The sequence below is a fragment of the Harpia harpyja genome, chromosome 8 (assembly GCF_026419915.1).
Source record: "Harpia harpyja isolate bHarHar1 chromosome 8, bHarHar1 primary haplotype, whole genome shotgun sequence".
In the NCBI taxonomy this organism is placed as follows: Eukaryota; Metazoa; Chordata; class Aves; order Accipitriformes; family Accipitridae; genus Harpia; species Harpia harpyja.
Genome location: NC_068947.1, coordinates 13362110 through 13385890, shown reverse-complemented (window position 1 = coordinate 13385890; position 23781 = coordinate 13362110). Strand labels below are relative to the sequence as shown.

Genomic DNA, 23781 nt, shown 5'->3' with positions numbered 1-23781 from the left:
ACACATTTCAGCTCCAGAATATAGCGATTGTCCCACCTGGCAAATGCTGGTTATTATATTATTCTCATCCCCAAAGAAAAGCTCTATTTATAGAAAGGCAAAACAGTTCTTTTCACACTGATTATTGAGTCACAGTAATTATATTTCATATGGGAAATATTTTATATCTAATTCAGTATGTGAACAATTACATACCCTATGCCAATTATTAGTTAGCATGTGCATCAGTTAGCATGTGCTCCTGGTGTATCACACAGTTAATATAGACATATTTAAAAAGGAAAAAAATGACATCTAAGAAAAAGTAGTCCACCTCTGCCAGTAAGCAAAATACTAAATTTCCAGCTCATTAGAAATTTCAGCGTCTGTTAATGTTGTATAGGGGGTAAAAGCCGACATGTCAATGTTCTTCATTGAAGAGGTATTCATGGAAAAAAAGGCTCCAGATTCTGAAATACATCACTTTAAGGTCCCAAGCAAAAGGAAACATTTCAGTATTTCCAAAACTTTTTTTTTTTTTTTGGAATGACACTAAACTCTTGATTTCTGTCAGTTTAAAAAGAGGAATAGGTATTATGGAAGCTGATGTTTGGATCATCATTCTCACCTACAGACCAATTCCTTGAAGATTTGCACTTCCCAGGGGTAATGCAGATAACGTTCAAGCAGGGCCCACATGTTGCCTTGTGGGAACTGAAATTTGAGAGCTGAATGGCATTATTATTTCCTGTGCAGAGCTTTCTAATCCAGCTGTATCTGCTGTAATCCAAACAGCTGACCAAAATAAATCTCTGCTGTCCTCTGAGAAATATGGTTGTCAAACAAGCCTGGCCTATGGGGAAGCATCCAAGCTGTAACTCCAATAAGGCAGTGCAGAGCTAGGGAATTGTGTTTTGCTCAACTGCTTTGTAACAAAATATTTCTGGGAATTTAACTGAAAATTATTTCAATAGAACCAGCCTCAAAAGTCAAATCTGCACACAGATAATTGGGGGGGTGATGGTGGTGAAATCCTGAAATTTGCTGACATGCCATATCCATGATTTAGTCCAACAGTTAGGGCCATAATCATACCTCTAGGCTGTGGCAGAGCATGCTGTGCAGCTGAGAAATGAAAAAAAAATGAGAGAAAGCTCATCTTTATATTTCCTTTCCTTGGGCCAGTTTGCCAGTGTAAGTTAGATCATTCTCTGATGACAGATAGCTATAACCCCTGGAGGGCCAAGAACCCTAGCCAAAAGTTCACGAAAGTCCACGTGAGGGTTTGCACGGACATCGCATGCTTTTGGTTTGGGCAGCTAGACACCAGAGAGACATGGAGGGTGAAAGAGTTTGAAAGTAGCTTGAAAGAGTTCCAGGTTGCAGAATTGCCTTCTCTAGTAGAGATGCAAAGCACTTACCCTGCCTCCCAAAATCCGGTCTTAACATGAGCTCTAGCAATTTAGAATAATTACAGGAAACAATGAAAGAGAAAGATGGCCAAAAGAGAATGCATTTATTTCTACAGACTACTAATTGCCACCCTGCAACAAAGTCTAGACCTACACATCAACTGAATCTAAAATATGTCTAAGTCTGGTATCTTACCAGGAGATGCTCTTTCCATCCTGTGTTCTACATCCTGTTCAGCTGAGTTCTAACAGTTTACAATATAAATGATTAAAAGTAGGAAAAAAATGGTTTGGGGTAGCAAAAGTAGATTGCCTAGATTTGGGACACACCTATCATGAAACAGAAACATGTCTGCAAGTAGGATTCATGTTAAATACCTAGCCAGTTCATTATTTCTGAAGGCTGTAGTAATTTTATTGCTACTGTTTCTAGAAATTTTTATCCAACGGCAGCACTTATAATCTAACACTGGCATAGTTACATCTGGCAGTGCTACCCGGCCAAAATCAGCATCCACACAGAAATACCCCTCTAAAGAAAACAGTTACAGTGATGTATGGCAAAAATACCACTGCAGATAGGCAAGTAGGAAATACCTACAGTAACAACCATTTGGATCAACTATTTCTCATGAGTCTCTTGCAACTGTATACCAACTATACCATACAGGCCAATAACTAGATGGTGCTGAGAATTTTCTTAAAACCTTTAAAAGAAGAAAATACATCATTTCATGACTGTAAAAGATATGTATATCAAAAGCAGTAGCTCAACAGAATAAGCAGTGTAAACCTAATAAAAGGAAATCTCCTGATGTTGAACACTCAGTGCAACACTGAAATAATTCTCATTTGCTTTTTAATATCATACATTCATGTAAACACAGCATGTTCTCAGCCAAGTAAAGAAGTATGTTGAGAATAAAAGTACATCTGATTTCTTAATAAATTAGAAGAATAAGGAACTCCTTTAGGAAAAAAAAAAAATCAACAGAAAAAAGACCTTGCAGTCACTCTTAGATGTCAAATACCATTAAATACAACTTTGTCTGTTGCTAGAGAAGATAAAAGCTGTATTTAAAAGCCTTGCCAAAAATGTCCTTTTCAGTACTAATTAGCATCAATGGTCAAAGCCGCTAGAGCAAAAGAAGAACAGAGAGAGGGAGGACAAGAGAAATAAGTACCATCACTGACACTAACAGGATTTTTTTAAGCTTTGTCTCATGATACATTAAAGGATATTTTTCTTTTAATATAATGTCCTAAGCTTACAAGCGCTATGAGCAGATGCCCTTCTCAATCTGCTCTAAAATCAAGTCTAATAGCACACAAAGAAAAGCCACAGCAGAAACTGCCTCTTCCTAGAGTTTTCCCAGACAAGAAATCAGCAGCTCTATAACATAAAATGAAGCAGAAACCTCCTTGTCATATTTGAGAGTACTTTTGGTTCCTACTTCACAACTGTTCAGCCCACACCTCAGATCACAGGGTAAAGATTAATGTACAGTTAAAGAACCTTGCAAAGACAATGAGTCCATGTGACCGTGTGGTTTTTGTCTTCACGCTTTTTACAGTCACCTAAGTTTTATAGATTCACAAAATGGGGAATCTTACTGTTGCAGAAATCACATCCATTGGGAATTGCAATGGATGTATTTTTGTTTTCTTGTTTTTTCCAGCTTTGACTGTGCAAAACGGACCTTTGTTAACAAGTGAAAGCATGAGAGGTCAACAGATGCAGGTGTTTCCTATGTTTCGTAGTGGAAAGCAGGTTATCAGGTCTGTTCCACCATGTTGCCGAAAACAACTTGATCTTATCTTTTGGAAGTGCTGGTAGTCAGCCTGTGCACTTGTCTCCCTTTTCCTTGCTACCTCCAATGCACCTGGCAAAGCTTAAAACAAAAACAAAAATACCAACCAAAAAAACCACCCCAAACCTTTTCACTTGCATCATCACCCATGTTTCATTTTCATTCCTTTCTACAGTTTAGTTTCTTGCAAAAATATAGTGCCTGCTAACTTCTCATTCACATAAAATTAAGTCTGGAGCAATTGTGGAAGAGGTGCAGTTATATGGGTATAATAAGACATGAGAATTCCTATATTTCATAATTACTAATAACTCAAAATATGGGTCAGAGCCTAAAAACTGATTAGCCCCTTGAGCTTTTCATGTCTCTTCTTGTCATGAGTGGCATGACAGGGGAAGAAGAATAAACAAGCCTTCCCTCTCACACTCAGCATACAGGCAGCCTAGGGCACTGAAACTCTCTATGCATGGGCTAGAAACAGCATTCACATGATAGCTACACCAGCTTCCACCAGCTTAGATTTAACCTGTCATTACGTTTCAGTCCTTTTTATGAGGGGATCCTCTTTCACATTCCTTTCAGACTGACTTCATGCCCTGAATTCTCTGAGTTGGTGCTAAATGCTTGAACCAAACTTTCCAAAGATGAAAGCCTAGTTTGTCCTCAGCATCCTGCCAGTATTTTGATTTATTACTGTAACAATCATTGAGAGTACAAGCTATGTAGTACATCTGATATATAGGCTTCCTGTCATTATGGAGAGGATCTCTATGTGATCATTTTAGACTGCTCACGTAGTACTGAACAGATGGAAATGGTTTTACTCCCTATCAGTCTTGTATGAGAATCAATGAGTTAATGATGAATGTCCAGGCATCACTGTTCAACTAACTACTGAGTCACGCTGTGTTTGGTATCTCAACTGCCTGGATGTTAACACAAACAAAAAAGTGGTTTTCCTTGTATTCCGAAATAGGGTATTCCAAAGGTTCAAGGCACTGTTTTTAGGAAATGACCTTCAGTGTATGCAGTGCAATAAAGCCAGTCTCTTTCCATGCAACAAAAACTAGAAGTGACCAACTTTGGCATTTCCACAGCAGACAAGCACAGTGAGGCACATCATGCGAACAGGCGCAATTTTGTTAGGATGCATCCAAAATAATTTGGGGTCTAGACAGAGTCATCTAGCAAGCCACGATTTGGACAGCTCAGGTCTATATTAAAATCTGTACAATAGCTGAGACATAGGGTACGTTTTACAACAATGGGGACAATCCTGAGTAAATAATTCCATGGCTTCACAGGCTAATTTCTAGAATAACCAGCAGGATATCTTTTGTGAACAGAAGACTTAAGAGCGCCTTGCATTTTACCACTTCTGTACATTCATTCAAACAAAACCAAAATAACTTGAAAGTGAAAACACTCCTACATTTTGTTTGAGTTCTGAACTGCAGGTAGAACACTTATCTAGAATATTGAAATGTTACATTAAAATATATTTCTGAAGAGTTTGATGTGTGCTTCTATGTACATACTACACATATTAATTAAATTTTCCACTCAACACCAGATTTGAAAATCAAAATGCTGAGAAAGAAAATTAGGGTTGTTTTGTTAAGACAGAAAAAGAGTTTTTTACCTCAAAACAAAAAGTGGCCAATTGAACAAAAGTTTATGGTATTCTTCATTTCATTAATTTTAAGTAATTTAAGTCTGCAACTGGTATGACAGGAAATTATATTATTGCTTGATGTTCATTTTCTCTTAATTATTAATATCATTCCATTGGGCATCCCCTCCTTGCCCCAGGATGCACAGCTACAAGGAATTCAAACTGCTGTTAAGCAAAGCGAATGCCCCATCCAGATCTCCATGGAAATCAAGCTGGCTCATACTTCTCTATAGGAACTAGAGCCTCCAGTTGCTGAAGGTTAGTTTGTATAAGTAAGTCCAACCCACATGGGATGAGGAGGAGATGAAGGTCAGCAAAGAATATCCAGTTCTTTCTCTGTAAATGTGTTCTGCTTCACATCTAAAGTTGTGACTAGGAAGGGCTTGATGCAAAACAAGAGGAAGAAATAAGAAGGCAACATGAGATTTTTCTTTCCAGCATGTTTCATGCAGTCTCAGAAATGCTTTTTGACAGCTCCTCATGTGTTGAAGAGGAATTCTTCAATGTGCAATCAGCAAGGGGGTCTCTGTAGATGCAGGTTGGCATATGGTATCTCAAATTTCTCAGTGACAAGTGGCATGTTAGCAGAGCAACAGAGTAGCAGGGAAAAAGACGTTTTGCTAATCACTCCCTGTTGCCCACACCCTCAGGCAGAATCATATTGCTTTATGCAGATGAGCTCATAACAGTTTCTTCAATTTAGCTTTTATATAAAAAAGTGCCAGCTCCTAACGCTATGTCAACAGGCACCCGAGGGCCTTCCACTTTACATTGCAAGTGTATTACTATTTAAAGATGAGCTTTTAGCTTAACATCATTGCTTGCCTTCAGAGTTTAATTACCGCCCTCCCCATGAGGCCCAATGAGCCATCCACTCCTCCCACGGGAATTCTGCCTGGCAATGATCTTTAACTAAATAAGTAAATGCCAAATAAGCACTTCTTAAAGATGCAGTGTCTTGTTTTCTGCCTGGCTTTGAAGCCTGCAGAAGCCAGGCTCTGATTTGCATCTCACTGGCAGCAAGCCATGTTGAATTTAGAGTTCTTGGTTATAAATCTTATCTCTGATATGAACTAGAAAGGGGATTTAAAAAATGGAAAACTTTTTTCCTTTGCTGTTTCTCGTGCTCAATTATCCTACATCATTACCTATAGGCAGACGTAAATCACTGAAACAAGAGCCTCTTGTACCCAGTGACACCACCTCTGTCTTACACAGATACAGAACTCTATACAGCCTGCATTTGCTACAATACTCCTCCAAATTATCTTCCCATATTTCTTTTCACCACCTCTGTCTGTAGCAGAATAGTAGCATTACAAAACAATTCATTCCCTTGAAATAAACATCCAAGACTTAAAACAGGTCAACACAGATGCACTTAATTCTATAACAAGTCAAGCTACTGGGCAAGACACAAAGGCTAACAGACTCAACAGTGTCCATAGAAACAGGAATTTAAACAGACTTTTCTTTTAAGGAAGGAAATAACAAAAATTGACACAACCAGATATGATTTCTGAGGCAGGGCAGTATTACAAAGCAGCTACAGGCAGAAAAGAGGATCCTAGTTCTTAGAATCCTATACCCAAATACACAGTGGCACCCAGCACACAGAAAAAGCCACCAAGAGATGGATGAACAATAATCTAGGACCCAACGGGTATCTTTGCAAGTTCCAGTTACTCAGCAAACCAAGAAACGGGGAGGAAATACAGCACTGCAAAACAGCAAAGAGCTGTTGCACTGTGAAGGAGACAGGATGTATACGCTCCTTGCACCATCTATACTTCAAAGCAGCATACACAGCTGTGATTGAGCTGGAAAGGAACAGACCAGGTGATCTGCTTCACGTTACTTCTCTGCTAACAGGAAAATAACCCACTTTTGGCATATCCTACCAGAGTAGTAATCATGACACTACATTATTTCAGAAGGCCTAGACATTGGCTGTGATTTCTATCATACTGTTCAGCACACATTGCAAATGATATTGTGCGTGTCTCTCTGGGATTTGTGCCTGGCTTCAGAAACAAAATGCAGGCTCTACCATCACAGTGGCTTTAAAGAAGAGCGGGTCTGAACTTAAAATGAAACTTTTCAGCATATAATTATATAAACATAATGAGGTTTTTTGTAACAGTTGCAAGAAAGCACTTTCTTCCACTGTGTTACAGAATATAAAATCTCTAATCATAATGTTCTGGACTAAATAAAAGTCCTTCCATTTAACATAGAGAGGGGAAAATACTGTTTTGTTTGTGCATCAGGTTGGAAAAACATGCAAGCTTCCAAGCAAACAGAGTTCACAGCAGATTAACTGTCTTCAGAAGAAAGAAGAAAGCTACAGTTTCTTGCAGGGTCCCTATGAATTATGGATGCGTGGTTATTATGGTAGCAGGCCTCCGGTAACATTTTGCTATGTTAATTTTCCTCTTTTTGATTTTCCATTATTTGTATTTATAAGGAAAGTTATCGAGCATTAAAAACCAGGAATGTCCTTAAAATAGCTACTGGCTCTCTGAAGGTGTGAACTGTAGTTGAATGAAACTGGTTCTTCCTTATCTTTAAGCTTTTACTTTTATATTGTGTTCCTCACCAGAGCACTTGAGTGTTTTTCAAACATGACCATTCCTTTTTTTTAAAACACTAACTAAAATGAGAACTAAGCATGCATTTCTTCACCTGTCAACTCCCATGCATGTTGTAGGGTTTGTTTAGTTACTGTGGCAAAGCCAGGCAAGTGATTTGCTTTTTTTCTTTTTCCTTAGACAAAATCATTAATGATAATTTCAGTGGAAGGACATAGCTATAACTTTCTGTATGCAGTTTTAACTCTGAATCACTGTTTTGAAACAACAGAAATGTACAGGAATTATGTCCAAACACAGACTCTGCCTGTTCCCTTGAGAAGATTCTTCACCTTCACTGGCTCGACCAGATTTGGAGATTGGCATCATAACAGGTGCTCTGCTGCCAGTACACTTCTCCAAACAAGGCGGCTAATACTGACAAAGATATCCAGGTACGTGGATCCTGGACACGGATCAGCCATTACTTCTGTCCTCCACGGCATGCAGCTTTTAAATACTGAATAAAAATAATAATAATAAAAAATTCCTCCTGAGATGGGTGTCATTTAAGGCTTCTATTTGATTGTATGACCAAAGAGACTAATTTGCGTGGGTGTTATCTCTCTTGGCCTGCCTGTGGCTAAACAGCATGGCAGCTCCTCTGTAAGCCTGCACTCTCATCACTGCAAGGGAGCTGGGTGAGAGTGAAAGCCTGGAAAAAATGCTGGAAGTGAGGAGTAAATAGGTGCTTAGGATGTGCTTGTGGGGACAGAAATGAGAGAGATCACTATTGCAATGATTATGAAGGGAAAGCTGACTTTCCTCAGTTTGCATGTGTTCGTCTCTGGAGGTAAGGGCAGAAACACTGCAGCTAGCAGGAACGCCCACAACAGCATGGAAGCCAGCAAGAGACCTTGAGCCAGCCAACCTAGAAGGACAGTAAAGCAGAGAAAGGCTGCCACGATGGATGACTGCTGCTGCAGAGCAGCAGTGAAAGCTTCCATATTTTCTGGATTTTAAGCACCTGTCAGTGTGGAGAGCTGCCAGGAGAGGGCAGGGAGCAGGGATCCTCCATCACAGCTTGTTCAAAATGGTCTTGGCTGGGTTGCTGTTTATCTATGGACTATCCTCTGTTGACTCCTTCCCTAAGCAACTTCCCGCTCTTCTCATCTAGCAGCAGTCAAAGGGCTAACTGGGTCTCACATGTTATTAAATCACTGATTTTAATGAATTTAGAACATAATCACTAAAATTCCTCATATTTCAATGACACAAGCTAATAAAAGCAAGTAAATTCACATCAAATAGTCCCTTAAATTTTGATATCCAAGCATTAAAGAATCAGATCTTCAATGAATATGAAACAACATTGCTGTCTTTAGCTAAAGAAGCCTCACAATTTTGCTCCTTCAGAAAAGATGGCATTTAACACCTCTAGCAAAGGGCAAGCATATGTTTCGCCAAAAAGAATGTTTTGAACATGAGAACTAATTCCATATCAGCTTCCACCATCTTAGGTATTTTATACCTCCTCACATGGTACCCATCAGGCCCAAGCAAAATACAATCTCAAGCAAGTTGCATTGAATATGTAGGCAATGTGTATGCAATGGCTTACTAATACAGCAGCACTGGTGTGGTTCCTGCTGACACAAAAGCTCTTGTCTTGCTAAGAGCTACAGAGGGCTTAGAGGTCAACACAGAAACTGTGACTGACAGTGTACGGCTGCTGTAAAATATAGCCTCATCAGTCAGAAATCACACAGAGGTGATTACTCACATATTTTTCTTAATGATCTGGCATGATATTCTCCCTGTGTTTATACAGTTATTTCACCAGGGACAGAAGCTACCTATACTAAATATTCACCTCTGGAATCATTTTCTGTTAGGAAAAATTTGCCATATTCCACTACTTTAAAGTTTGCTAGATGCTATTCTAGTAACAGTTCAACTAGCAGCTGAAAATTTAAATAAGCAGAGAGCACGGTAAGGCCCAACATGAATAAAAACATAGGAAGGTGGTTGCTTGGAACCTCATTTATTCCATTCCTCCTCCCTGCTAATTTTAGACACCTAACATCAGGAATCACTGCCTTCAAGCATCATCGAAAAGCCAAAGCCACATCCAAACTTCAGGGCATGTGTTAGGTAGGGTGATTTCCTTGCTGAAAATGCTGTTTTCTCTCTACCTGCCCAGCTCCCAGTAAAGACTAAGGCAAAGTATTTGTTGAAAGAGGGTGCAGGGAGACAGGACTGTCTACAGTTAGAGGAGCAAGTAGGTAGGGAGTGGATTTCTTTTAACAGCTTAAAATGTCTGTCTTATAGACTCATGACAAAGGTGATATTTGAAACCTGTCAGGAGTTCCCATCCTGCTTTGAAACAGTTAAAAGTATTACAGAGCCTTAAGACTTACACGTTTGCTCATGTCTGTGTTTTAAGAGAAAGACAGAACTTCCTAAAAAGATGTGGGCAAGTGAATCATTCTGGGAGTCTTCAGCAATTTTCTCCACATTAAATAATTATACTGAAGAGTTTCCCACATGTATACCCAATTTCTTGACAGTGGTATTCCAACTGTAAAATCAAACTTCCTCTGTGTCAGAAGACCCTTCTTGCATGGTTAAATGAAAGCAGAAGGTTATGCCACAGGTAGCACAAACTGAAGAGCTGGATGCTATTATACAGCCTTCTTACAGATTTACTCCTTCACTAAATATGATAATGGTATTATTTTATATACATACAGTAATTACTGAAATATGTCAGCTATCTGTAAACAAGCATTAAAGATCAGATAAAAACAGATTTCTTATGTTTCAGACATGGATTACTGTTAAAATCCAACCCGGAAATTGAAGCAATCCTAAGCATCTTTCTTTTTTATCAGCATTACAGCTCCAAACCATCTGTACTTAATTGTAAGACAACGAATTGTCTAAAAACCAGCGAGGATTAAGAGGACAAAGCTTCTTATGGATAGTTTATATTAGAGAAATTTAACGACTGCTAAGATCACAGCACTTCTTCTGTACTTGTTTTATTTCTGTCAAGTCCCTATATTTATCTTCCTCTAAAATGGAAATACATACAGCATGTTGATTGTTGCCACAGCATCAGTAAGAGGTTTATCAGGGTCTTAAATGTTGATGAGAAATCCACTGTTAGCTTAAGAGCTTGCTGACATTTACTCCTAAAGTTCATGCTGGGCAAGAAGACTGACTGCTGACCTCCAGTGCTCCACTGACTCCCAGAACTGGAGAAACTGGGCCAGTAGAGTAGGATGGGAGGCATTCTGCGTACCATGCTTCACATACAGCAAAGTGAATAATTTCATTCATGTAGAATGAGGAACAGACATTTGGTTACAGCTAGGTGGAAGGGGAGAAATGGAGACATCAGTCACCAAATGGGTCGCCCAAGCACAGACTCTTTGGCATGAATGGCATTATGTCAATCTCCTCCTGATAAATACCTGCAATATACTGAGCAGCTCCAAAAATTTTTCAAGTATCATGCTGTGCTGGTTTTGGCTGGGGTAGAGTTAATTTTCTTCATAGTAGCTAGTATGGGGCTATGTTTTGGACTTGTGCTGAAAACAGTGTTGATTTTTCAGGGATGTTTTAGTTATTGCTGAGCAGTGCTTACCCAGAGTCAAGGCCTTTTCTGCTTCTTGCCCCACCCCACCAGCGAGTAGGCTGGGGGGCCCAACAAGCTGGGAGGGGACACAGCTGGGACAGCTGACCCCAACTCACCCAAGGGATATTCCAGACCATATGATGTCATGCTCAGCATATAAAGCTGGGGGAAGAAGAAGGAAGGGGGGAACGTTTGGAGTGATGGCGTTTGTCTTCCCAAATAACTAGTACACGTGATGGAGCCCTGCTTTCCTGGGGATGGCTTAACACCTGCCTGCCAATTGGAAGTAGTGAATGAATTCCTTGCTTTGCTTTGCTTTGCTTGCATGTGCGGCTTTTGCTTTACTTATTAAACTGTCTTTATCTCAACCCACGAGTCTTCTCACTTTTACTCTCCCAATTCTCTCCCCCATCCCACTGTGAGGGAGGTGAGCGAGCAGCTGCGTGTCGCTTAGCTGCTGGCTGGGGTTAAACCACAACACATGCCCATTCAGCTATGCTTCCATTCTTTTTAATTTATTCTATTTGCTAGCCATGATTTGTTTCAATCACTGGATAGAAAGTAATATTATGCAATTAAATAACAATTCATGAGATGAATAACGAACATCTACCAGTCAAAGTCAGCAGTTCGCCTACATGCCAACTACAGTACCCTTCATTAAAACATCACTTGGTACATCTTCCGAAGAAATCTGTATCTGCAGAAGAGAAAAACCTGCACATCTGCCAACAGCAACTTCCTTTTGGGGCTCTTTCTTCATGTCTTTAAGCTCATCTTTTAATTCTTTTATTCTCTTAGATCTCTATTTTTTCTCTTTACAAGCTATACGCCTTCCTTTTTCAGATCCAGCTATCCCAGCTGACCACAGTACTTATCACCCTTGCTGCTGCTTACCTTCTCCCCATCCATTCTTTAATATTCTATGTAATTTTTTTCATAAAAAGGAAATGCTGTAAAATTGAGAATGAGAGCAGGAAATGCATTGCAACAGTCAAGACCTTTACAGAATCTTCCAAAGTTATTTCAAAGAGAACATTATTTTGGAGGAAAAAGAAAGTCCTTAGGAAAAAAAGGAAATTCAAACGTTCTATAAAACACATTAAAAACTCTGTAAAAGCTTTAAGTGGCATGCCTCCTGGGATCTCTTATGCAGTAAATGAAATGAATTTGCTCTAAAAATAACTGGTAAAATATTTAAAGATGAGTATGATGTTACAACTAAATAATCTACTACTTAAAATAAACATGCACATTATTCAATATAGTAGTAAATAATTGTGTGCCTGGCATACAGAATACTCTAAATAGTTTTCTAATCTTATAAAAGCTATATACTACTGGCTGAGTCCAGATTACAAGTTTGTTCTCAGTACATTTTCTTTTATGAGTTAAATTGTTCCTTTGAACACAAAAATGTCAAATATCATCTAGGACAGACACTAAGCAACACCACACCATCTCTACATTTTCTCAGTTAAGAGTTATGTTTCAGATTGCTTTATTTGAGATCACGCAAATGGCAGACAATGTCCTTTTTTTTTCTTTTTAAACAAGCCTTTAAACAAAAGGCTTTTCCCCCTCCTCAAAGACTTTCATTACCAGCTGTTGCTAACATCTCTATTTTAGTTTTAGTTATATGCTTTTAAAGAAATTAGCAATGGTTTCAAAAATAGAGAAGAACAATTTTTATTTTTATTTTTTAAGCAAAGGTAGCTCTATAAGCTTAAATTTAAATAAAAGTTTATTTTACTTCCAATTTGAAAAGATGACAAAAGGAATAGTTACAGTGATCCAGTTTCAGGTATCGTAGCATAACTCCTCTGTATACTGAGATGAAGAGTATTTCAGAATTAGTGCTGAGATTCAGCACTCTGCTTAAGCACACTGCCTTACTGGCTTTCCCAACTCATAAGTCCAATTAAGATTTCAGACTGCATTTTAAAAGCTGAAGAGTCAATGTGTAAACCTACAAAGCAGCACATCCTCCAGGGCAAATGTCTGTGGCCTCATAACCTCTTTGTCTCAAAGCAAGCTGCTTAATTTGATTTTTTTAATGCTCTTTTATACCTATACACATGCCAAACTGTTCTGAGAAGTAATCTTTTTCAGGCAAATTTGTATAGATATGCTAAAAAGGTGCATTATGTCCATACCTCCTGGGCAAAACAGAGCTTCCTGAATAGGACAGTTCAGTAGAATCATGCTCATTTTATAAAATGGCCACAATCCTGAATTTATGCTTCCATACTTTTAAACCAGATCCTATTCTACAATTAATATAGATCATGAAAATTGTATACATAGTAGTATTTTCAGGAAATACATTTCTAAAATTGTGTTTCTTTAGGAAACAAAACCAAAAAAAAACTTCTAATGCTCTGTAGGACATTTCTTCTAATAATTAATTTCATTTTTCATGCCTGTTACACATTATTACAAAATGAAACAGTGAATAATACAAATTCATTTTTATTCAGGTATTTTTTCTATGCTAATTATTAGTTCCACTCTATACCTCTAAATGAACTTCACTGATTTATTTTAGTTAGACGAGGAAGATCTTATCAAAACAAAGGACTGTTTTATCTATTTCTGTCATGGGTACAACAGCTAGTAACTAAGCACCACGCAGCTGCTCACTCATGCCCTCCCACCCAGTCGGATGGGGGAGAGAACTGGAAAAAAAAAAGTAAAACTCGTGGGTTGAGATAAGAATACTTTAACAGAATAGAAATGAAGAAACTAATAATGATAATAATAACAATAATAAAATTACAATAATAATAATAAAAGAATTGGAATATACAAAACAAGTGATGAACAATGCAATTGCTCACCACTCGCTGACCAACGCCCAGCTAGTTCCCGAGCTGTGATCCGCCCCAGCCAACTCCCCCAGTTTATATACTGGGCATGACATCACATGGTGTGGAATACCCCTTTGGCCAGTTTGGGTCAGCTGTCCTGGCTGTGTCCCCTCCCACCTTCTTGTGCTCCTCCAGCCTTCTTGCTGGCTGGGCATGAGAAGCTGAAAAATCCTTGACTTTAGTCTAAACACTACCTGGCAACAACTGAAAACATCAGTGTTATCAACATTCCTTCTCATACTGAACCCAAAACACAGCACTATACCAGCTGCTAGGAAGAAAATTAACTCTATCCCAGCCCAAACCAGGAGAATTCTTAACATTTTTTTCATCATTTTCTCACATTTCTTTCTCATTTGGAATTATGAGAGACTGTTTGTACGATTTAGCATAAAAAAAAAAGTTAGATATTTGTTTCATAAAACACAGCTCACAAATATATACAGCTGACATAAACCCAAACAGCAACTTCACTCTTGTCCATATGCTAAGGCATGTTCTACACAGACCATACCAACTAATGTTGTAGTTCCCATATGTGTACACCACACTTCTGTCAATGAAACTGTTGCAACCCACAGCGGGGAAGGAAAAAAAAAAAGGAAAAAAAGTGAAAGCCACAATGCCAAACTGAGTTTGGCTTCCAAACCCTAACTGCTGAGATTCCTCTCAGCCCCTGAGGAAAAGCAATTAAAAATACCAGTAAATGTGTATCCTGCCCATATTCATCTGCTCATTTTACTGAAAATCAAGGACCTTCCAAATTTTCTGGATTGCCTAAAGCAGGTCAGGAGCTCCAGGAATAACTGATAACTTCCAGCTTCTAAAATTTCTCTAGGATTCAGTGTAGATGCTAGCCACAGTGCCCACTTTGAAAAATTCTCATTTTATTCTAGAGGAGCTATGCCATGGCTGCTGGACATCCCTAAAATTCAGATGAACATTGGCTTATCATCAAAGACTGCAGAATAACACAGACAGTAAACCAGAAAACTGTCTGGGGGAAAAAAACCCAAATAAACATCTAAAGATCCCAAAACTTCCAGTCGTTGAAGCTCCTCAAAATTAAAGATTTGATCAAATTTTCCATTAGAAAAAAAAGCCTAAACCAACTGAAATATTTAGGCTTGTCAAAGCAAGGTAGTGAATGCTTTGTTCAAGGCACATTTGAGCTGCACTGAGACAGTTTAGGGTTTTTTATGCCTCTTATTTCCCTTCCAAGCCAGGACCTGCAGTCCTGGATACATCTCACAGGATGAGCCGTGCTGACTCATGGCAATGCATTTCCCTCCTGCCTTATAAACGATGCCATTCAGGGAGGAAAGCTGGTCTGCAAAGACAGATGTGACACTTCGAAAGGGTTAACCTATTACAGTTAAATCTTATAATAACTAAGCATTGTTATAATCTTATAATCTTTATAATTACTAAGTATGCCAGCTGGATCCTGTTCTGTTTTCTGCTATACAAAGACACACAGACATTCAAGGTCATAAAATGACTGATCTTGTGGACCCAAGTAGATAAAAACACTATTTATGCATGGAAAGCTAACAGAACAGAAGTAATAAAATCTTATAAAACTGTGAAGTGTGAGACAAACAGTGCAGTATTTGTTATAATGGTTAAAATATTACATAACAATGAAGGTTTTGCAGATACTGCTTAAGAGCAATAGAATAACATGAATATTTATTTAATAATTAACTTGCTTATATTGTATTCTTTCTAACCCTACCCCTTATGTTCTGGAATTCAATGCAATGGAGCAATTAAGTTGATCTTTATAAAAACTAAAAGATGAGAGGTCTCTTTCTATGACTAGAAACTATTATGAAATAATATCCCCCCTGCCAAAAAAAAAACAACTAACCAACAAACCCCCCCCCCCCCCCATAAACTGCACATCAGAAACACACAGCTCATCTTTTTAACAATTGTTAAGAACAACAATTCCAATCACCTGGTTATACTACTATTCCAACGTAAACATCACGCCCAGCAGCTGTGATTAGCTCATAATCTGAGTTTACAATCCCTAAATACTAGCTGGGATTTTTTCATAAATCCTGACTCATTTTCTAATATCACCTCTGCCCTCACAGGAGAAAGAAAGAAAGAAAAAAAAGTTTCAGATTTATAAAAGTCACCATTATCTCCTGATTGGCTTAAAACAACACAATCAACCTAGGCATAAAACTATCAGCCTGGAGGAAGCTGGAGCCCAGACATAATGCACCTGTCCCCTGCTCTCTAAATTGGTTCCCTATTGGTTATCATGTCAAGTACAAGAATTCAGTCTGAACTTCAGGCTCCTTAATGATTGGCAACTGGGATCCCTAAAAGACTGCCAAAAGCTTGAGGACTACCTTTGCCTACTCTAACATCCTGGCACTAAGGAGAATCAGAGACATCCACACTAGTGCTCTTGTCTAGGGAGGTTTTAAGAGCATTTTGCCAAGACACTAAAATCCTGCAGAGCTTGCAATGTTAGTACAGATTTCAAGTTACTGTAAAATGTTAGCATTAAATGCTCTATCAAATTAGAAAGTCACCTTTTAATTTCATTCATTTCTCCTTTCCATTTAGTATGTGTTTTGGTGAGCCTTCCCTCCTTTTTTAGGAGATATTTTACGCTTAGGTTAGTTTCTCCTTAATTTAGGAACTGATACTGTTATCATCAACTCTCATTTGCCCCAAAGTGTTTCTCCTCCTTAAAACTGTTCCTTTCCTCAGTGGCCCTTTCTGGTCTTTCTCACCTCAGATTTTGTTCTCCCACTTTTCTGTTTTTCCCAAATCATCTTTTTCCATTTCTTTTCAACTTATCTACCACCACCCCTTTCTCCTCCATATTCCTGCATTTTCTTCCAAGGCACTGAATTCCCTCCCCCATGCGTATATACTCACAGTTCTGCTCCCGATAACTCTGTCTCTCCCTGACCCTGTCACATCTGTCAAACAAATTATATCATATTCCCTAAATAGGATATAAATGTCTGAGCAGGGGACCAGCGTAAGTCTATTGTCCTCAAGAGTTCCTTGTTACTGAGGTGGGGAAACAGAAGGATAGCTGTTCTTCCCCAATCCTTTCCATCCACCTGCTGGGGAAATCATGTAACCAAAGGGATTGTTAATTTTCCTACCCAAATGGAAGAAGAGACAGCCTACATAACTGGCCTAAGCAATACTGAGAAGCGCTAGGGCACAGACCAAGTGATGGGAAGCTCTGGTTGCTTACTCTCAGAGCAGACCAAGGGCAACAAAAAAATGACTACAGGAGCTGGGCCAGCTGAATATCCCAAGGAAGAGAACAGCCCAGCTGGCCAAAATTCCTGGGAAATGCTTGCCCCATCAACGCCAGTCTAGGACCACACTACAGACTTGGAAAACACCAGCAAAGTGGTTCAGACCAAAGTCTTCCAACTGCATTCTTGTATACAGTTACATCAGAGAACCACCTCAAAACCATGCAAATCTAGAATGAGATTCACCTCGTCCAACTTTGGCAGTCTGAGATGATCAGGTGGGCACCCTCTAATCAATGGAGAGAGTAGGACCTTTCCAAAAAGGGATGTATGCTGTTCTAAGGAAGGTGCCTTAGATTATGGAGGGGAAATTACCCATATATTTCTATAGCTCATCAGAGGGAGGAGACCAAGATGGATAGTTTTGGTTAGATCACTAGAGAAGATGGACCCTTTCCATGACAGACAGCCTGCCACTTTCTGCTTTGAAACATTACCCCACTGTAGCGAGCACTCCTACCTTCCAGTGTTTCCAAATGAAGCAGAAAGTGATTATCCAGGGTGGAAAAATATACTGCAGAAAGCATTAGAAGAACTTTATGTGTTGTTTGGATGCAATAAAACTTCAGGCAATGACAATGAGAACTCTCTAAGCTCAATTTAAACTGTGGACAATCCTATAAGACAATGAACTTCTAGGGAGAGTCAACTCTATCTGGCCATGTTTTAACTGCATCCTTAAAAACCATTGTGTTCTGAGTCAGAGCAATACAGTTTTATGGAATCTGAATTGACACATTACTTAGAAAACTGATTTAGCAGTGGTCATAACTGCTCCAGGAAAGTAGTTTCTCTGCTGCAATAAACCAGGTTTATTGAGTAGTTGTCTAGTAATCAGTCTGCAGTATGATTACTATTATTTACTATCACCTGACTTCACTCTTCATTTAGTAATGGTTGACAGATGAACAAACTTGCCAAAAGACTTTCATCTGTCTTTCACAGTGAAAATATTTTCTAAAATATTTTGAGAAGCATTGCACTTTCATGCTTACACACACTTATTTAAATACATATGCACACACACACAATTTTATATTTTATTTCAGAAGACATCACAGCAGAGTAAAGGCTTAGATGCTAAGTCTGCTTTGGTTTAACTGTTCCAGTCAGCTCTTTTCTGTAAATTCCGATGGCTACAGTTGTTTGTTTCATAATTCACCCCATGAGTGCCTGCTGGAAGTGATTTTAATACCTGATTGCTCTTGGCTTCAAGTAAAGGAACGTCCTTCATCAGGGACAACAAGATGGGGTTGGTGAGAATTTATGAGCCAATGGCAAGATATGACTACTGGGTAGAAATCACTTTTATTATGTGCATAAAATGGTGTTTGGATTAAAGGACAACTACATTTCTCAAGATGACAACCACTCCAACACCTTAGACAAGAGAATAATGCCTGCAGTTTGGTGCTTGATTTTAGTGACTTTTATGTAGGTTTTCCCTTTGACTTACCTAAGAATGTAAGGGATAACTGAAACACAATGGATATTTACTTTTTATGTTTCATAAAAAAGCAAATTTGACAAAAATATTTTCTGTAAATAAACATTGAAACCTACTTAAATACTGAATATAAGACTTTAAAATAACTCTAGAGAGACATGAGTCACAGAAGTTTTTTTGATGACTTTCCTTCAATCACATTTCTGGGAGTAATCAAGGTGGTCTCAAAGGTGTTGTTATTACAGGTTTTAATAATGATAGCTGATATTTTCTACCAAAATGTATGCTTGTAGCAATTAATACACCTCACCATTGCCTTAAAGGTATGGTTTGAGACATCAGAATCTGATGAATCTATCAAAAAATAACTCTTTTAACTATTATAATTCTTGCACATGTTGCTGTATGAACAACCTTAGTTACAGGGGTTTTCCTGTAATTATTTTATAATAATATTGTGAAGAATAGAGAGGAAAATAACAATGAAGACTCACCACAAAATAACTTTTGAAAAGAGAAGGAATTTGGGGAGATTTTAAGGAAAACTACAAACTCATCCAGCAATAACGGAGAAACATGAGATGACCTGGAAGCTTGAAATGTTGCTACCACCTCCCTCCCACACATATCAAATGCCATTTTTACATTATAGTCCTCTGTTGGTAGATCCAGTTTAGAAGATCCTCCCTATCAGATGATTTTATGCTCTCTCTGCCACGTCCATGACAGGTTCTACTGACTATCACATCCCAAAGGAAACTAATACCAAAAGAAGTCCTTTTTATTATTGCTTAAAAAGGAACATTTCATATTCAGAGTCTCATCATGCAAAACCAATCACATTACAGAGCTGGCTGTTATACCCTCCTGCAAAGTGAAAGGAGTGATCAGCTGAGAAGAAACCTAACCTGGAATTACAGCTCTAGATAATTTAAGAAGTCATTTTACTATTCAGATCTTAGTAATCACACAAGAGAAACAGTTAAAGTGGTGTGTAATGTCCTGTGGAGGGGACAAGGAACAAGTAACTTGAGGAGAGTGGGAAGAAGGTTGAATGGGAAACTCCTCTGGCCAAATCTGCTGTTGGAGGATTATTAACTGCATGGAAAAAGAGAATAATGAATGTCATGAGCAGGGATGGCTTACTTTGGAAGGCAGGTTCAGTTTCTGCCCCAGTACCCAACTCTTGGACAGTTAATCTCACTGCAGTGTGGTTCCACTGTAGCCTGCTACAATGCACAGCCTCACGCACTGAGCTAAACCAGCTGAGACAACCCTGCAGTGGGGCAAGAAAGTCAAAGAGACCCAAGTAGACTTCTAAAGCTGGAACTCCCTTGCTGGTCAACTAGAGCGCTCAACTGCACTTACCTGAGTGAGTGCAGCTGCACTGCAAAATGACACTCCAGCAACAAGCAGTGATTTGTTTAATGGGCATGATGGCAAGATTAGCATTTGATGATCTGTGGTCATGTGGAGATTCTCTGTTCTTGCTTTATTACCAGCTTTGGTTGAGCAGCCTTTCACCACATCGTAAATAACCTCCTCTTCCTAAAGTACCCAGCTATTCAAAAGAAATTATTTGTGTCAGATGGAATCTGACACAGGGTAAATTTGTAGTGTAGCTTGAACCCAACTATTTATTGAGGGCAAGAACAATAAAGTGGAGATGTATTCTGAGAAGATTAGATTTGCTGCAATTGTTTCATAGTCCTACCAGTGAGTGCTTTCCTTTCACATATAGCTCTGTTTTTCACCCTTCTCTGAACAGTTGAAGGACCATACAAATTGTAAGTTTTTCTCAGAAGAAAAATCACTATTGTCTGCTCAAAGTGTTCACCTGAAAACTAACAGTCTGTGCTTAGGAAACAACTGGCAACAGAGGGAAGCAGAACAAAGTGCCATATTTGTAGAGGTACTGAGATATCAAAGATACAGTTAAGTAAGATAGAGTTAAGTATTTCTAAAAATAGCACTACGCTCAAGGCATCTACACACCCACACAAATTTCTTCTACAGTCTCAGTGGTGCTAAGATTTCACTTGAGAACATTGTCTATATCAGAGTTGCACAATGATTGCACTCCGGTCACAAGGGTATATAATATGTGTTTTAGGACAGGCAGAAAGGCTGCGATATGACTAAAAGGTATCTGATGGTATTTTTAAGTCTATGGGCTTCCTTGTCTTCTCATTGTAGCTGTTTGCAAACAGCTTCAAAGAAAGAAATAAAATCAGTCCAGTGTAAAAAGAAATGTGCCAGGGATAACAAAATTATGCCAGCTGGCCTTTGCCTTATGTTCTTCTGCTATTAGACCTGAAGATTTTGAAACCAAAAAATCACACCATCATTATTCAGTTGTAGTCTTGGCACAGTTTTTGTGCTGATTCTTTTTAGACACAGTCAAGAAAACATTTCTTGACTGCTTTTTTTTCAGCTCTCATAAAAAAGCCACATCACAATTTATCTTCCTCAGATTTTTTGCAACAAATACATTTTGGTATAGTAAGATTCTTCATCATATGTAATCAGACACCTTATGCTCCAACAGGAGGTACTATACTTTCTTTCTATGCTATTGCTGTTTCCCTCCTAGACTTTATTTCCCAGGAATTTAGATATGATTTCACTGATGGTCCCTTAACTCAGTACTGCTATTTCTGTCTAATTAAATGAAACTGTAGTTGAACATTAATATTATTATACATTTCCCTCCTTCCTCCGGTCAATAATCCCTCACAGGCTAAGTGCTTCAGACAGGAAACTTGCTGTAGATTTCAAGGAAAACTTTCCTTGAAAGTTCCAAAGACACCATTTGATAGGATTTCTAGTTCTCCTCTACAACTTTATTTTTCTCCCTTCAGCAGATATTTTGCTTTGGAAACACAAAGAAGAACATGGAAAGGTGCTATACAGTGAGGACATGTAAAACATTGGATTTACATTCCTTGCTGATTCTTGACAGGCAACACAAAGAAAAGTGATGAAATCTGGCCAGGAAGATGACACTGCATGAGAACTCATCAGAGGTGCAAAACTTCAGTTAAACCTCTAATGGATTTGCTATTCAAGATGGAAAATAACCCAGTCAGTAACCGTAAGGGTCTATTGATTTAAAGTTAGCATAAACTAGATTGCAGAGGACAGTTAATTGCAAGCTTTGTTTTGGCTTCTGCCTAGTGGTAAAGGTATAAAACTAAGTCAGTCAGAACAGAACTGAATGTTAGACAAAAAGGCTAACAACATCACCTGAGTCCATTCATTTGATAGGAGAGGATGGTAAACTTCTCTCTCTAATTACCAGAAAATTTGTTGTAACTTACCTCAGTGTTTAAATTCACGCCATTTCAATGACCTCTCAACAACTTATATTAAGATTTATTTAATTAAGGTTGCACAATTTCCTAAAAACTGTTCAGTCACTGATTTTATAACTCCTCCCAAAATTTCTTACTGGTATGAAACAGCCTGTTACCTCTACACCTTTCCTGTTTGTTGTTCATGTTACTCATACCTCATGCTAGGGCTCTGACTACATGGAAGACTTCTTTGAAAGTTCATTAACAAAAAACAAACTTAGGTTTATACAGTATACTTTCCTCTGGCACAGACATAGAACCGCAAGCCTTAACAAGAAAAATATCCTGCATTTATTCTTCAAGAATAGTAACCATATGCTGAAGTACCTGCCTGTTCACCAGCATTCATTTAAATAAAAAAAAATTGCACGAGAGTAACTAAACTAATTTACTCATTCTTTTACCAACTTCAAATAATGCCAAACTGTACCTCATCAGTATTTTTGAAAATGAAACATCATAAAAATTCAAAGAAGAACACACCATTTAAAAAGAAAGAAGTCTAGGGATGCATATATACATTGCTCCTGTGAGAATATCAGCAGTTAAATTCGGTTTAAATCCCCTAAGATTAATTTGTTCAATAAGTATATCAGAGGTATTAATAAAACAGGAGTTCTGTGAAGCAAACATCTTTTAATTCTACTTTTACAGCTCTATTCAATGTAAAACAGCTTTCAGCATTTCTACCATTTTGTAAGCTATGTCCAGTCTACCTCTCCTCAATTTGAGGAGTCTGCAATAATCCTGCATTTTTTTTGGCTAATTTATGATGGTGAAGCTTTATTGAGCATATAACACAAAGAAAAGCTGTAGGTATCTTAAAGTTACAATGCACCTAGTAGTAATAATGCAGCAAACATGAATTGTCCCCCCTGCTTATTTGACCAGTGTGGCACAGTTTTAATTCTCTGGCTTTACAGTGTACTAGTAATGCTATAGATTTTGTCAAAGCAATGAGTAACTTGGGAATGTGCTCCTGCAAAGACACTGGGCTACCTAACCTTATCTAGCAAGTGGAGAAGAGAATAGCAATGTGTCAATACCATGAAACAGAGACATTGTCTTTTCAGTTTTGCATAACTTTAGACCAAAACACTAGATACACTTAATTCATTCTTGTATGTATTCCATATTACTCCACGTGAAGATACTTCCTGAAGTGCTTAATTAGCTTAAACATCTAAACCCATCAGTATTTTACCTCTTTCATTTATTAATGAAAATATTTTCAGTTTAGTCTTTATTTTTCCTCTGGCATGCTTGCTCATATGATGTGACTGACTTTTATTCTGTAGGATATACTTCTGTATTTATAGGTTTCTAGAATATGATGATTCTTCTTTGATCTTTTTTTTTCTTTTGATCTTTTTTCCCACCAGTTAAAGCTGTTCTTCTATACATAATTTTTCCCACATAAGACTTTAAAATCATCCCTTTCTGTTTTGTTTTCACCCAGTTTCTTTATTTCTTGCCTGGTTTATCTTTTGATTTCACAACAGCACTTCATAAAGTTACTTTATTACTCAGAGTTTTTTGAATTTTTCTTTTGTAGTAACACAAATGACTAAACTGTAGAGTGCTCTAGGTTGCTGTAACATTTGCTTTCTTTCCACTACATCACACATGCTCCCTATACTCATTCATTTCTGCCTATTCAAATTCTTGAAAGCTTATACTATGCTGCTGTGGTACTGTATTCAGTCTTGCTTA

The 23781-nt window shown here is 38.2% G+C and overlaps 1 protein-coding gene and 1 long non-coding RNA gene across 2 annotated transcripts in view; one reads left to right on the top strand and one right to left on the bottom strand.

Annotated features, from left to right (window-relative positions):
• The window catches only part of DSCAM (DS cell adhesion molecule), a 474394-nt gene that overhangs the window by 280865 nt on the left and 169748 nt on the right, over positions 1–23781 (bottom strand). The window lies entirely within an intron of this gene.
• LOC128144950 (uncharacterized) overlaps positions 1–23781 on the top strand; it is a 123787-nt gene that overhangs the window by 93806 nt on the left and 6200 nt on the right. The window lies entirely within an intron of this gene.